The sequence below is a fragment of the Amblyomma americanum genome, unplaced genomic scaffold (assembly GCF_052857255.1).
Source record: "Amblyomma americanum isolate KBUSLIRL-KWMA unplaced genomic scaffold, ASM5285725v1 scaffold_298, whole genome shotgun sequence".
NCBI classification, from domain to species: domain Eukaryota; kingdom Metazoa; phylum Arthropoda; class Arachnida; order Ixodida; family Ixodidae; genus Amblyomma; species Amblyomma americanum.
This window is the reverse complement of record NW_027526770.1, coordinates 18540-31055: the sequence shown is the minus strand read 5'-3', so window position 1 is coordinate 31055 and position 12516 is coordinate 18540. Positions and strand designations below refer to the sequence as shown.

General features: G+C 50.0%; 1 long non-coding RNA gene across 1 annotated transcript in view; it reads right to left on the bottom strand.

Moving 5' to 3' along the window:
* Positions 1 to 10188, bottom strand: part of LOC144112501 (uncharacterized) — a 37563-nt gene extending 27375 nt beyond the window's left edge. Inside the window, exon 1 of the long non-coding RNA XR_013310284.1 lies at positions 10035 to 10188. This is a non-coding gene — a long non-coding RNA (uncharacterized LOC144112501). The remainder of the gene's footprint in view (positions 1 to 10034) is intronic.
* Between the last annotated feature and the right edge of the window lie 2328 nt (positions 10189 to 12516).

The window sequence follows — 12516 nt, the reverse complement described above, 5'->3', positions numbered from 1 at the left end:
GGAAGAAAGACAGGGTGAGGTGATGGCGAAGGAGGGAAGACATGATGATGAGAAGGAGAGAGAGGGCAAGATGCACTGTATTAGGATGATTGTGGTGGCCTGAACTATGCTCCGGGCTACCTTTTTTGTATGTGGCCCCTTTTATGAATTCACTTTTTAATGCGCTAGGTCTAAAGCGAAGACGTAGTTTCTGCAGTCACGAAAGGCGGGGAGCCGCGCGCCTTTTCTTTCGCTGCGATATCCTACACCGCTCAGAATTCTATGCCCAAACAAGCACTCTTCTAACTCAAAAAGCCTCTTTTAATATTTGTACAAAGCCTTAGGTGAAACACCCTGTATAGGGCGCTAACAAGGGTACACTGGCCGGGCCGTGCGTGTGGCTGCCGGCCTAATGGGAACGGTAGCACCGCAGTCAACATTTTTATTATCAGCCCCTAGTCTGTCAGATTATCAGAGTGTAAAGTAAAACATGTAGAAATTATGCCTAGTCACGTTGTCGAATTCTGAAGTTCTAAGCCTTGTTTCCAGGAACGAAGTCCGATTTCAGCTCAGTGGGGTTTAAGAACTGACTGCGGCGCAAAAAATGCTTCTACGAAATTCCGCTGTTAATGTAAAGCCTGCTGGCGGCGTTGGTATGGAATTTTGTAGCGTAAGGTACACTGGCCGAGGTTTACCAGTTTCGCGTGGCTACTGGAGAGCCGTGCTGCGCAAGCGCGAGGAGCAGTGACGTCCCACGGCGAGCAGCTGGTGCGCCGGAGCCGTCGCCGCCGCGCGCGCCTCGCCGGACTGCGCATCCTCTGGAAACCACTACACGTGACCAACCAAGTGACTGGTCACGAGACCAACCGCGTGACGAAACATGTGACCAGCCACGGCGCCGCGCTGCCGGCAGCTGCTCCGCGCCACGTGACCGACCACGTGGCCAACCAAGTGGTCAACCTCTAGCACACTCACCGAATAAAAAAAACCCTGTGTAGAGGCTGGGAATCGAACCAGAGCCTTTGACATTTGAGGCGGAGGCGCAAGCTATCCAACATAAGGAAGTTTATTGTGGAGAGAATCGAGCATGCTCTAAACAACGAAGGTAGCCTCAAAGCCGTGAAGAGGAAACTAGGCATAGGCAACAACCAGATGTATGCGTTAAGAGACAATGGGGTAGTGTCATTAGCAATATGGATAAGATAGTTAAAGTAGCCGAAGAGTTCTACACAAATGTATGCAGTAACCAAGTAATCAGAACGTTAATGATAGAGATACAGTAGCGCACAGCAATGCGTCATCCCGCCAATAACGAAAGAGGAAATAAAGCTTTAGAGGCAATGCGAAGGGGAAAAGCAGCTGGTAAGGATCAGGTAACAGCACATTGGTTGAAAGACGGACGGGTGATTCTGCTAGAAAAAATAGCCATATGGGCTCCTGTAATGAGCAGCCCACCAGCGTTTGTAAGGAACGGCCCATTAAACGCTTCACTTGCTCCCGGTATGTCTTGAAAATAAAGCTTTTCAGTCAGTCAGTCCCCTTGATGTCTTCGCGTCGCTGTGCACATTAGAGGTCCCCTAAAGGTAATGCCTTATGACCTAGACTGTACAAAAGGCTCAGACGTACACAAATATAATCTTAATTGATAAGAAAGGAGACACCAAGGATTTGAATAATTACAGGCCGATCAGCTTACTGTCCGTTGCCTACGAGATATTTTCTAAGGTAATCGCTAATAGAGTCAGCGCAACCCTAGATTTTAATCAACCAAATGATCAGTAAGGCTTTCATGAAGCATATTCCTCAATAGATCATATTCACACTATCAATCATATAATAGAGAAGTGCGCAGAATATTGCCAACCCCTATATATAGAATTCGTTTATTTTGAGGATGCATGTGACTCAGTGGCAACCTCAGTAGTGATACAGGCATTGCTGAGTCTGGGTGTAGATGAGCCTTATGTCAAAATACTGGACGATATATCGTCACGGCTTGCTTGACGTAGAGGCCGGCGGCGAGCACAGCTGGTGAAAGCTGGAGCACAAAACAAACGATTCAGAACACAGGTCCGCCAGCAGCAGCGTCGTCTTCGGAATGCGGCAATCGAACATCAACTTTCTCTTCGCTACACTACCTCCCCCTATAAAGAAGCATCGTCCCGAGAGCAACAATCACGCGGCGGAAAACCACACAGGGGCCCAGAATTCTTGATGGCCGATGTAGAAGGCAGTGGAAAATGCAGGCGATTAGTGCGTGTTATAGGGCTTAAGCTGGACAACGTGCACAATTTCAGGGCGGGACGAACGGCGAGACGGCGGTCGCAGTCCTTCCGGCAGCACCTCGTAGTTCAGCTCAACGATGCAGCGAAGAACCGTATACGGGCCAAAGCAGCGCTTCATGAGTTTATCGGAGAGACCTCGACGCCGTACCGGCGTCTAGACCCATACCTTGTCAACAGGGTAAAAATCGACATCACGTGGACGGAGATTGTACCGACAAACGTCTGTATGCTGTCGAGCGAGTCGAGCGAGTTGCCGAGCTTCCTCCGCGCGCTCGCGGACCAGACAGGCATCATCGACTACGTCGACAGACGGCTCGTGTCGCAACATAGCGTCAAGCATTGTGGTCCCCTGTCTGCCATGCACCAGATGGAAAGGGGACATACCTGTCGTCTCTTGGACTGCGGTATTATAAGCGAAGGTAACGTAGGGTAGTACCTCGTCCCAACTGTGATGGGCGACGTCCACACACATGGCGATCATGTCAGCCATCGTCTTGTTCAGCCTCCCCGTCAGCCCATTGGTTTGTGGGTGGTATGCCGTAGTTCGGTGGTCGCTGGTGCAGCTGAGACGGAGGATCTCCTGTGTGAGCTGTGTCAGAAACGCGGCACCCCGGTCAGTGATCAAAACGGCAGGGGCACCATGACGGAGCACAATACACTCAATAAAAAACTGGGCGGTCTCAGCAGCCGTCGCAGAAGGAAGTGCTCGGGACTCGGCATATCGGGTAAGTTATTCGGTGGCTATGACAATGTACTTGTTACCCGACTTCGACGTTGTAAATGGGCCGAGAAAACACATTCCGATAGTGTGGAACGGAGCATGCGGTGGTTCTAGCGGCTGGAGAAGACCAGCTGGTCGTGTAGAAGGTCTTTACCGTATTTGACACTCTTGACAAATTTTGACGTATTGACGCACGTACTTGGGAAGTTGAGGCCAATAATACTTCTCTCGAATACGTGCAAGTGTTCGGCTGTAGCCAAGGTGACCAGCAGTAGCATCATCGTGACAAGCTTCAGTCACCTCGTCGCGCAAGTCTTCTGGCACAACAAGGAGTCATGACCTTAGGCTGCTGTCGAAGTTCTGCTTGTACAGAACGCCGTGCAGAATCCGAAACGTCGGCAGAATACGCAGGAAAACGCGGGGCACCACCACGTCTTCGTGGCCTTCCAGGTGTGCAATCAGCTGACGAATCTGAGCATCATTGCGCTGCCGAGCAGCCATACCTGCCGTGTCCAATGCCCCAAAGAAGCCGTTCTCTTCGTTGTTATCGCCCCTTGGTGCCGGATTCACGGGGTCTCGAGACAAGCAGTCAGCATCATGATGTTTGTGGCCGGATTTCTTGATGATGGTTACGTCGTATTCCTGTAGCCGCAGGCTCCACCGAGCAAAACGGCCTGCGGGGTCCTTGAGATTGGCAAGCCAGCCCAGGAAATCATGGTCGGTAACGACGCGAAAAGGGCGACCATACAGGTAGGGCCGGAATTTGGTGATCGCCAAGATTACAGCAAGACACTCTCTTTCAGTTGTCGAGTAATTGCCCTCCGTCTTCGAAAGAGCTCGGCTTGCATAGGCAATAACTCGCTCGGCGCCGTCCTGGATTTGCACAAGCACTGCCCCTAGTCCTTTGTTCCTGGCGTCCGTGTGGAGTACAGAGTCGGCATCTTGATCGAAATGGCCTAGTATAGAAGGCGCTGCAAGGGCGTACTTTAATTGGCGGAATGCTACATACTATCCTTCGTAAGCCGGTAAAGTGGCGCTGCGATCTGGGCGAAGTTGCGAACGAAACGTCTGAAGTACGCGCAGAGGCCGAGAAAGCTGCGGACAGTCTTCTTGGCGGATGGTGGAGGGAAGGATTCTACGGCAGCCGTTTTCTCTGGATCCGGCTTCACACCCATTCGGCTGACGACATGGCCTAGGAAATTCAGATCACTGTATGCGCAGCGGCACTTCGAAGGCTTGAGCGTGAGTCCGGCGGTTAGGAGAGCTTGAAGAACCGCTTCAAGTTGCACAAGATGGTCAGCGAAAGTGCTGGAGAAGATGACAACGTCATCCAGATACACGAGACACGTCTGCCACTTCAGTCCGGCGAGCACAGTATCCATGACTCGTTCAAATGTCGCGGGTGCTGTGCACAGGCCAAACGGCATGACCTTAAACTCGTAGAGCCCATCCGGTGTTATAAATGCGGTCTTCTCGTGGTCGCGCTCATCCACTTCAATCTGGCAGTATCCACTGTTCAAGTTGATGGACGAAAAATAGCGGGGATAACGGAGATGGTCGAGAGTGTCGTCGATGCGAGGTAGTGGATACACGTCCTTCTTGATCACCTTATTGAGTCGCCTGTAGTCGACGCAAAATCTAAGGGTCCCATCTTTTTTCTTGACCAGTACTACGGGGGCGGCCCACGGACTGTTGGATGGCTGGATGTCGTCGTTAATCATTTCGAGCACTTGCTCTTGTATGGTTTCCCTCTCCTTCAAGGAAACACGGTATGGCGGTTGGCGAATCGGGGGCGTCGCGGTATCGACAATAATTCTCTGCTTGGCGACGGGCATCTGGCGAACTCGGGATGTCGTCGCGAAACAGTTGTGGTATCGCTGCAAAAGCGAGAGCAGTTCGAGACTTTGAAAGGCTCAAGCTTGGTATCGATGTCCAGGGGCAACGTTGTAATGTCACATGAACCGGGCGGGGCCTCCTCTTCAGGCAGCGCAGCAGCTTCGCGAACGTCGCTAAGTTCGTCCAGTTGCGCTATAACTACGCCTTTCGTCAGGTGCTGCGGCTCGTTCCTGAAGTTGGTCACTAAAATGCGTTGGCACGCCACGTAGAACATTGGTGATCTCTCGCTCTACCCCAATGCCCAGCGAAAGTAGTATCTGAATACTTCCTTCGAGAACGCTTTCGCCACGTGCGGTGGTATCGGCTCGTACCGGCAGGAAAACGGTCGACAACGGCGGCAAGTGAACATGGTGGGTATCAACTTTCATGGCAGCGCGGGGGGGGGGGGGGCGGGGGGGGGGGGGGCACGAGGAGGTATTGGTGGCGAAGAACGTGCGCGGGGGGTCAACTTGTTCCGCCCTACGTCGATTACAGCGCCATACTCACGGAGAAAGTCCATGTCAAGAATAACGTCTTTGGAACAATTCTCCGGGATCATGAATGTGGCTGGGCACGTCTCACCTTGAATCTCAACGCGGGCAGTGCACTTGCCAACAGGGTTTACGAGGGGACCTCCCGCGGTACGTATGGGCGGGCCATCCCATTGGATGGTACCTTGCGAAGACGCCGAGAGAAGTTGCTGCTGAAGACCGAGTAACCTGCACCCGTGTCGACAACCGTCGTTACTTCACGACCGTCGATTAAAACGTTTACATTGCTAGAGGCCACAGAATAGTCTTCGCTTCCAAGGGTGCCATTAGTTGTGCGGAGACATTCCAACGTAGGCGGAGGTTCTTTACTGCGTGCAACACCGGCAACGCCATCTCCAGGCGTCGCCGTACTTAGTTTTTCCGACGTGGTGAAAGGCTCTCACGGCGAGATCTGCGAGAAGGGGGTGATGATCGGCGAGGGGGCGGCGACCGGAAAGTGCGAGATGAAGCTGACACTGGCGATCGAGAGCGTCGAAGGTAGTCTTGTATATCGCGGGGATGTTCACCGTGCCGGGGGCGCGGATCAGCCCGGTTGAAACCTCGAAGGCCGAGTTCACGGTACGGGCCGTTGCGGTATAAGTGGTCAGGTTCACCGCAGTGGAAACACAGCGGCCTCCGGTCTGCAGTCCGGTCTGCAGGCCTCCGGTCTGCGAGTCGCAGTTCGTCCCGAACAGCCGTGGCGATGGAGACAGATGCATGCTGGTCAGGAGCTGGGAACAGCCTTTTCAGCTCCTCTCGGACGACTTCGCGGATACTTTCGCGAACAACGGCCAGGCCACCACCGCTCAGGCCGGACGAAGCAAGACTTTACACAACAGGACGGGCGCTTAGTCGCCGAAAGCGACTGGTTCTTGTCGCCAATGCGTGCTCCATGTTGGTAGCTTCAGCGACGAATTCGGCTACTGTGAGAGGATTGCGAACGAGGCCTCTAAATATGCCATTCCGGATACCCCTCATCAAGGCCCGCACCTTCTTCTTTTCAGTAGCCCGAGGGTCATCGCGGGCACTCAGACGCAGTACGTCTTCGACGAAACTTCTCACGCTCTCGGTGAGAGCCTGGTTACGAGCGTGGAGCAGATCTTCAGCATGCTGTTGCCGATGCTGGTTTGCAAATGTGCGTAGCAGAACACTCTTGCATATCTCCCATGATGTTAGCGACGCCTCGTGGTCCTCGAACCAGTATTTCGCTGTGGCATCTAAGGAGAAATACAGGTTCTGCAGATATTGGTCGGGTGTCCACCCATTATGTCGAGCTACCCGTTCATAGTGCTGGACCCAGTCTTCAACATCATCAAGTCCATCGCCACGGAACGGAGTGACAGATCTTGGGGTGACAGGCACGTAGACGATCCTGGCCTTGCTGTCGTCGGCTAGCGCGAGTCTCTGTTTCTCCTGAGGGCTCCAGGAATTACCCGACGGCCGGGACTTACTACCGGGCTCGAATTTCGAGGCGGGGTGTGTGGCATGAGATGCGAACCCCGCACCTCCACCAAATGTCACGGCTTGCTTGACGTAGAGGACGTCGGCGAGCACAGCTGGTGATAGCCGGAGCACAAGAACACACGAACCAGTACACAGGTCCGCCAGCAGCAGCGTCGTCTTCAGCACGCGGCAATCGCACTTCAACTTTCTCTTCGCTACATTATATAGGAACTGTACAGCTACCATAGCCCTCAATAAAGTCAGCAATAAAATTCCAATAAGGAAGGGCGTCAGGCAAGCAGACATGATCTCGCCAATGCTATTCACCGCCTGTTTACAGGAGGTATTCCGAGGCCTGAATTGAGAACTGTTGGGGATAAAAGGTTATAGAGAATACCCAAATAATCTGCGATTCCCTGATAACACTGCCTTGCTAAGCCACTCAGGAGATGAGCTGCAAATCATGGTCAATCAGTTAGACAGACAGAGCAGTACGGTGGGTCTCAAAATTAACATGTAGAAAACCAAAGTAATGTTCAAGAGTCTAGCAAGGAAACACCAGTTCGCAATAGGCAACGAGGTGCTGGAAGTAATAAATGAATACGTCTACTTAGGGTTGTTAGTAACAGCTGATCCGGATCATGAGAGGGAAATAAATAGACGGAAAAGAATGGGGGCAGCGCGAATGGCAGGTTCTCTCAGATCTTCAATAGCAGGTTACCAATATCCCTCAAAGAGAAAAGTCTACAACAGCTGCATCTTGCCGGTACCCACCTACGCGGCAGAGACGTGCAGGCTAACGAGAAGGGTTCAGCTTAAGTTAAAGGCAGCGCAGCGAACCATGGAAAGAAAAATGATATGTGTAACGTTAAGAGACCGGAAGTGGACAAAGTGGCTGAAGGAAATGTGTTAACTACATTCTAGTCAAAATCAAGAGGAAGAAATGGTCTTTAGCAGGGCATGCACTGCAAACGCAAGAAAACCGCTCATCCTTAAGAGTAACGGAGTGGATTCCATGAGAAGGCAAATGTAGCAGGGGGCGGCAGAAGGTTAGGTGGGCGGATGAGATTAGGCAGTTTGCAGGCATAGGGTGGGCGCAGCTGGCAAAGGAGAGGCACAATTGGAGAGACATGTTACAGGCATTTGCCCTGCAGTGGGTGTAGTCAGACTGACGATGGTGATGTGCGAATGCACGCCTTTCATATACTAGCTCTTCCGAATCAGATGTCGCCGCGCTTTTAAGATGATATGTTATCGCATCCTCATCATCATGCTTAAATAACGAATTCCCTGCGCGTCACGTGGAAGCTCTTGATTCTTCTGAGCATTACGTAACAAAAAAAATACCCCTTCACACCATTATGACAAAGACACAAGGCCGGCTAGCATTCATTTTCGAGATTGCATGAATTTGCTTCTCGCAATACAAAAAATCGACTGCAAAACCAACTGAGCACCGTGCTCATGAGTAGCCCACAATAGTAGAGCCGCTTCTGGGGACGCATGAAATTGAGTTGGCCGAGACCAGTCTTTGGCTGTTTAGAAATCCGCAATACTGAATGTGTTGTGTGTGCTTTATTTTAGTATGTTTGCACCGCAGCGCAGGCCTTGTGCTTAAGCATCCGCCTCGCATGCGGGAGGTGCGGGGTGCAATCCCCAGGGCCACCGTGTACCTACCGGTGATACAATTGGTACAAGCTACTTTGCCGTGGCCCTCTGTTTAAAAAGAGTGTAATGCTTCGGAGATGGGCATTTGACCTCACCTTGAGCAATCCGAAAATACCTTGTGTCATGGCGCTCTTGGACCGCAGATTCTTTTGCGCCAGAGGAAAAAAATCGCTGTTTTCTCAGTACTATTCTAGTTGAATTTTCGCAAAATTCAGGTAATGAATAAAATAAAACAGCCGTGGCAGACTGGAAGCGTCTCTGTCTCGCAATTGGGAGGCCCGGATTTTATTCCCACGTGCACCACAATTTTCTTTTCTTTTTCTATCAGTTGAGGCCGCCTCGCGGTTATATCTGCGCCGTAACAGAACGTCCAAGGTGTGCACGCGAAATATGGACCTTTCGCTTTGAAATTAAGTCGGTGGCGTTAGCAACACTCTTGTGCCCTGCGTATCCGTTGAGTGAAATCCCGGCCATCGTACTGGCAGCTGCCCGTGAACTTCATCTCCTAGACCGACCTGATAACATACGACCGATAACTTGTCACCAGCGGAAAGCGAGAGCGCCGCTTGCGGAGGTAAACGAGCGTCGCTTGTCTCCCTCAAAAACAACGGCCACGTAGTCGGCAATGCCTATTCCTTTTTCTTGAGCCTAGAGACGACGCAATTACCAGTGCATACGGTTCAACTTGCCACCCCCCTCTCCGCAGGCACTGCATCACGTCACCACAAGGCGTTGCGTTAGGACTGAGCTGCCTAAGCAGCTCGTGTGCTGTGTTTAAGTTTAGTGCAGAAAGACGCACTAGATTTCCTTCTGCTGTAGCGCTCTTGGAAGCAGCTTTTCCTTAGTTCTCCTCCACTATTACAAACGCCCACTTACGGCTAACCACCTAATAAATAAGGTAAATAAGAAATTTTAATAATTACCTAGATGGTTAGGGCACTCCTCGAAACACAGGCGCCCGAAGTGGCTGAGAGATTGCTCCTTGAAATATTTTCATTCTGTTTCGTCCACTCCATTTTTCAGAATTTCGAAATAGTTTGCTGTAACACCCAGCATATTCTTCTCGGCAAACATAACCAAATTCCTGGACACTTTTCACTCAAAAAGATGCATTTACGATCTGTAAAGTCTTCTGCTCTCACCAGTTTTTGTACATACTTTGATTTTCACTCTTCGGCGCAGGTAAGAATAAAAGAACTCGGCTAGGTACAAATATCTACGCGCAAAGCGCAGTTCATTCCTTGAGCATATGAAATGCATTACATATTACAATATAATATTTTCCTTATGTGAATCATGATTTGAAAAACAGTTTATTGCGCTTCATTTGTATCCATGCCATCAGTCTGTTAGTGCCAGAAGTCTTGAAAGAGGTTGCGGCCACCAATCCCATATGCGGGAGTGTTTGACACGGAAAGGACTGTCACACAAATGAAGTCATGCCTTCCAGCCAGTGCAGCGGCTGGCTTAAAAGTACGCGCGCATCATAAAAGCACTGACTCCGCGTCGAGGTCGGCGTTCCTCTTCACTCACCGTTTTATTCGGCCACCTCCTCTTACTCGCTGCTGTCGGCCAGCGCGGGTGGTGACGCCACTGGCTTCCTCCTCTTTGGGGTCACCGTCATGGGTGTCTGCTCCACCTGCTGATGGAGCAGGATCCGGACCTTCTACTGGTTCAGCCTCAGCATCCAGGCTGCACATGATGTAGAACCATGGAATGATAGTCCACCGGCGATAATCTCGCTACATGCTTCACGGTTAGTGTAGTGTTTTTTAGTATTTAGTGTAGTATTTTTGCTGCAAATGAGCTGCGGTAAGCACGTAGCGCCAGTTTGGACTAATAGTGTTGGAAGTGTAGGGCTTCTAGGTCTAAAAAAGTCAAACACGAATTGCAGTGATTAAGACCATATACTTCTCAACAACGAATGGCTCGAATATCAGCTTAGTGAGAGGCCAGTATTTAGTGATATGACCTTATCAGCGATATCTAAAGGCCATATTTTAGAGATTTAAAAACACGACTGGACAATAAGAAACTTTTTCCTCTCTAGAATCACACCAGTAATAGAAAAAAAACGCTGTTCAGAGGCTAACTTTCACTATGAAAATTTTTGAAGTGGCTTTTGTCGACATCTGTTACAATGGCGCATTCTCCATACGTCTCGCATCCCCTGTTCCAATGTGCGCACTGCTTGATATTAGAACTGCAGATCGGTGCGCCTTTGTTCTCTTCTGCATTAGTCATCCCCTAGCTGCCTTCGGCAATTAGCGCGATGTGCCTATTGCAGCCACTGCTTTGGTTGGATAGCGGATGAGAGGCAACGCAGTTTAGACTGTACCAGGGCCCGCAGAGTAGATGACAAGATGCTGGATGGTTTCCTTGCGAAGATAAAGCGACCACGCCTTATAGCCCAACAGATGGTATTTCAGAAGCCAGAAACGAACGTTGAAACAATGATTAAAAAATATATCTTGGGACCATTAAACCGCATGGCCATCGACTTAGGGTATTTTGATAGACTCCATTTCATGGCTAGCACCTTCGCCCACCTGTCGACACGTTTTTTCTATTTGTCACGAACACTGCGAGATGCACAACGGTCGTTTGTAATATGCTTCCCGCTGCCGTGCTTTATCCATGTTGTGTTGTTCACAACAACCATTCCGCGATAGATTAGAAATGCTTCCCCGTGCCCTCACAGAACTCTGGCTGGCACATCATATAGTTGGCACTTTAGCGCATCATCTTTACCACTTTTTCTGCGACGTAAGCACAATAAGCCGACATGGTCGTTTGTTTTTCCTTCCCTCACCAATAAAGCGGTTTCAGTGACTGCTATAGCCCACTTGCGAATGCGCCTCGTCTTTCGCCCTGTTTGCAGACGCAGCCTGTTGCAGGGGTGATGGGGTCATTTTCGGCCACATATTCAAGCCTGCGAGTGACCCGCCACGAGGCTCTCATGCGCACCCCACTTTTGGTCCTGTCAATGAGCGGTCTTCACAGCGTCTGACCTGCTGCGGCCTATCACTCTCCGTCGCCGGCGGTAAAGGAAACTAAATGCGGCGGTTATTCAAAACAGCGTATGTGGCAAAATCACTTTTTGAGATAAACCAAACAACTGATTACACCTTTTAAAAAGCGTCAAAGCAACTTAATTACATTAAAAACTACTGCTTACAAAAAACTAACGTTACAATATGTCCCTTCCCGAAATTGAATAAATTACTTTTAAATATCATTCTACCTTTCTGGCATGCAAAGAAACAAAGCAACAAAGTCACAGCGGTGGCTCAGTGGTTACGTCTCAAGGCGGCTAGCCCGAAAGACGCGGATTCGATCTCGGCCGCGGAGGTCGCATTTCGATGGAGGCTACGTGCTAGAGGCCCATCTACTGTGCGATGTCAGTGCGCTTTTAAGAAATCTAGGTGGTCTAAATTATCCGCAGCGCTCCACTATGTCGTACTTCATAGCCCTACTTGTATTGGAATTTAAACCCCAAAAACCAAAACCAACCCATAGCGAAGAGATTAAAAGAAGAAGCAAATTATCTCACCAGATGCGGCATGCACATTATTTGTTCTTTCATAACCACTGCGCCATAACCACTGAGAAACAGTGGTGGCTCAAAAGAAAGTAAATTGAAAAACAATTCTTATATTTTGCTCCAAAATTACTGCTCCCAAGTAATTCGTTACGTAAGTAATCTGCTAGAGCAGGGAAATTGTATAATACATTAAAAAATACCTCAAAAAGTAATCAGGTTACATCAATTTAATCGCAGTAATTTAAAAACTAAAAAGTCTTACAAGTCGCATTTGGAGCACCCAACCGCTTGAAAGCACCAGTAGTGCACTGCTTGCACGCAAGTGCACTCAAAATATGAATTTTTAGTATAGACCAACACCGATCTGTGACGTAAACAAGAAGTGGTAATGGTGCTGCCGCCGGCTGGCACGACTTGTGGTGAAAAGTAGGGTTTCCGCTCATCGCAATACACATTGTAAGGCGACCAGGA